General features: G+C 45.1%; 1 pseudogene; it reads left to right on the forward strand.

Moving 5' to 3' along the window:
• The first annotated feature begins 724 nt into the window (after positions 1 to 724).
• Positions 725 to 1,454, forward strand: LOC129399675 (craniofacial development protein 2-like; annotated as a pseudogene).
• Positions 1,455 to 4,311: the final 2,857 nt, after the last annotated feature.

Below are 4,311 nucleotides of genomic sequence, written 5' to 3' on the forward strand. Positions count from 1 at the left end.
CCAAGTTCGTGTTGACAAGGACACCAACAACACCTTCGCCTCTGTTGTGACACATTCCGAGGAACAATTCTTCTCCAGTGTCGAAAATGGCATGATGTGATTGATGTCTTCTCGTTTCGGTCAGACAAATGATGTCGTACTTGATCTTCTGTGCTTCCACCATCAGGTCCTCAATGGATGCTTCTGATGCCAGCAGACGTGTGTTGAAAGAACAGAAAAACAGTTTAGTCTTTCTTCGTTCTGGCAGTCTAGTTCGTCCCGGAGATTTTTTCAGCCTCTCTTTGCTCATCTTTCTTAATGCTGCTGTATTGGGGGCTCTTTCGGTGTCAGGTGAATGAGGCCGATTGTTGTTACTGTTATTGGCATATCAAATATGCCCCGGGTAGCTTGCTAGGCTCTGCCGTGCGGGCGGGATACACTCAGTAGCTTGCCAGGCTCTCTGAGAGGGAGGGAGGCTTTTAGGGTGGCCTCCAATCACCCTTAGAGGTGTTACCATGATTCACACCATATTTGAACCCCATCAAATATGGTGCAGGAATAATGGGTATTAAGTGTCTTATGGTGTGTTGTGTGGCCTGGAGCATGGCGGTGGCTGGGTAGTGGATGTAGTGGGGGTCGGCCGGTGAGGTATTTATCTGGCTTGGGTTGGGTGGGGTGTCTGGGTTTGACCCCTTCCCTCAGATGCTGGAGACTGGAGGAGGCAGACAGAAAGTCTTGACGGTTATGCTTGAATAGATGTGGCTCACTGCCTGCTGTTTCTATCTTCATCGTCTACACACCAACATCCAACTACGATGAAGAAGAAATTGAGAGGTTCTACATGGAACTGGAGAAGTTCTATAAAGAAGACCACACCTTCTACAAGATCATTGCTGGTGATTTTAATGCCAAGATAGGTCCAAGAAGGTCACTCGAAGAACTCCACATTGGGACCCATGGCCTAGAATGGAACGATCAGGGTGAGAGACTGTCTGAATTCATCATGTCGACCAAGACCATCCATGTAACTCAGAGTTCCAGAAGGTCACATCTAAACGATGGACATGGGAGTCTCCCGGTGGACAGTTCCACAATGAAATTGACCACATCATATTCAATAGAAGGTTTTGCCTGACCGATGTTGCTGACCAATTGTCCCAAAATTCCAAATGGGTTCGGACCACTATCTCCTTTGTGCAAAATTCTACTTCACAGAGCGGGGAGAAAGGTCTGTAAAATTTAAGTCTAAGAAGGCAACTCCCACAATGACCACCAACTGGGAGCTCTTTGGCACTATTGCAGCAACGTGGGAAGATGCCATTCTTGACAATATTGACAAGGAATATGATCGACTGGTTCAGCACCTCCATGACTGTGTGAAGAATACCGAGAGTGAGAAAGCCACAAACAGACGCCTGTCTTCAGAAACTCTCGAGATCATTCATCAACGTGGTTTGGTGTGAGCCTCAGGCAACCACAAGCTAATGTCCAAGCTTGCAAAGTTGTGTAGAGATGCGATAAAGGAAGACCTCAAAGAGAGAAGAGCAGCAGTATTAGCCAATGCAGCAGAAGCAGGGACTGCTCGCCTCTCCTTCGCCAACTACAAGACCAAGATGACTGCTCTCCGACATCCTGATGGATCTATCACATCTTCCAGAAAGGCAATGGAGAGGATTATTCACGACTTCTACTCGGATCTCTTTGACAGCCATGTCCACCTGCCCACATACCAAATTCCACAGGACGGACATGTCGTTCCCAACGTCCTCCCTTCTGAAATACGACACGCCATTTCGTTGGTAAAGACGCGTATAACACCTGGTCCGGAAAAGGTGAGACCTGAACAGCTGAAGAATCTGCCGCCAGTACTCATCAATACACTGGCTCTGCTCTTAACACACTACCTGTCTGAATGCAAGGTTCTGTCTCAGTGGAAAACCAGTAGGACCTTTCTGTTGTACAAGAAAGGAGACATCCACGATATCAGCAACTATCGCCGAATCTGCCTGCTGTCTGTATTCTACAAGTTGTTCACTCATTTCATCCTGTATAGAATAGGCAGAACACTAGACGAAGGACAACCATGCGAGTAAGACAAGTTCCAAAGGGGATTCAGCATGATAGACCATATCTGCACAGTGACCAAACTCATTGAAGTTTCACGAGAGTTCAAGATGCTGCTCTGTCTAACATTCATTGACTTAGAGAAGGCCTTCGATTCTGTTGAGACTGAAGCAGTCACTGAAGCCCTAGCCAAGCAGGGTATTCAAACTCAGTATATCAAAATCCTCCTCGAGCTGTATTGTGGATTCACCACCAGGATCTCACCATTCTACAAGGAAGTGATCATTGATGTAAAGAGAAGGGTGTGGCAGGGCGATACCATTTCACCGAAACTCTTCAGTGCCACTCTCAAGAACATCATGTGACGACTGGAATGGGAATGAATGGGAGTGAGGATAGGCGGTCAGCAATTAAACTACCTCCGCTTCGCTGATGACATCATTCTCATAACGCCAAACATTAGCCAAGTGGCACAAATGCGGCCGACTTCGACCATGAGTGTGGAAAGATCGAATTGCAGCTGAATCTCAACAAGACGATGCTCATGAAAAACGAACTGGTCCCTGAAGCTCCATTTGCTCTCAATGGAACGAATATCTCCGAATGCAGCAGCTATGTGTACCTGGGTCGAGAAATCAACATGAGGAATGACTTGGCGCCAGAACTGCACAGGAGAAAGAGAGCAGCGTGGAATGCCTTCAAGAGCGTCAAAGAAGTGGTTAAGAGGACAGAGCTGAGAACCTCCAACTCCGAGCACATCTTTTTGATTCCACCATTCTTCCTGCACAGAGATCTGGGCCCTACGCAAACAGGATGAGAATGTTATTCGGGTATCCCAAAGAGGAATCGAAAGAGCTATGCTAGGAGTATCACATCTCAATCAAGTGAGAGAAGGAATCTGGAGTTCTGACATCCGTCGATGGTCAAGAATGAGGGACGCTGTCTCGTTTGCCAAGGCATCAAAAATCAGATGGGCTGGTCATGTAATGCAATTCTGAGACAACTGCTGGACTAGAGCTGTTACCAACTGGATTCCACGGGACGTCAGAAGACTGTGTGGCCACCCACCAACTAGATGGTCAGATTTCTACGTCAAATCCCTAAATGAAGATTTGAGGCTCTTCCTGTTCCTGTAGCAAGCAGATATCATTGGGCTGCACTAGCACGCGACAGGGACAAATGGCAATGTTACTGGTGCCCGCTTGAGCAAATCAAAGATCAAAGGGATGACAAGTGATACTAGTGAAGTGATTTCATTGCAAAAGTAATTTGAGCCAAATTAAAAATATATATTACTGAATAGGAAATAATATTTGTATTTCATGCAATGGGTTGGAGTGATAGCACAGCGGTAGGGCAGTTGTCTTTCACGTGGCTGGCCTGTGTTTGATTCCTCCACCCCTCTCGGAGAGCCCGACGAGCTACCGAGAGTATCTAGTCCACACAGCAGAGCCGGGCAAGCTACCCGTGGCGTATTGGATATGCCAAAGACAGTAACAATAAATCTCACAATGAGAGACGTTACTGGTGCCCGCTCGAACAAATCGATAAGCAACAGGATGACAGTGACAGTGACAGTGACAGATTTCATGTAATATGGATATCCAAGATACATAGAGCATTCACAAAGATCAACAAAAAAAGTTCTATAAACGCATCAAAAATGGGAAGAGGACATAAACACTTCCTTGAAAAGACAGAGAATAGGCATAAAAATTTGTTCAGGGACCTGAGATATTATAGTGGGCAGGTCTCTTGCTTTATATGCAGTCAACACAGGTTTAATCCCCAGCACACTATATGAACCCATAAGTCCTAAGAGGAGTGATCCCTGAGCACAAAACAAGGAGTAATCCCTGAGCACAGGCAGGAATGGCACTGGAAAAAAAAGTGTTTATTACCTCTTATTATTAGGGAAATGCAAATAAAATTATAATGATACATCATTTCACACAAGTGAGAATGGCATATATCAAAATACTGAAACAATCAGTGTTAGTGGGTAAGAGGTGGTAAAGGGACATTAGATGGTAACCCCATCTGGTTTAGTCACTGTGAAAAGCAATATGGAAATTCCTCAAAAAATGAAAATAGAATCTCAATATAATCCAGTGATTATACTTCTTGGTATCTATCCCAAGAACACAAAAGCATTTACTCAGAAGCACATATGTACACCTATGTTCAATGCAATGCTAAGTATGTAGTCCATATATGAAGATAATGCAATGTACAATGAAAGATGAATGCATCAAGAAGTTGTGGTAT

The sequence above is a fragment of the Sorex araneus genome, chromosome X (assembly GCF_027595985.1).
Source record: "Sorex araneus isolate mSorAra2 chromosome X, mSorAra2.pri, whole genome shotgun sequence".
Lineage (NCBI taxonomy): Eukaryota > Metazoa > Chordata > Mammalia > Eulipotyphla > Soricidae > Sorex > Sorex araneus.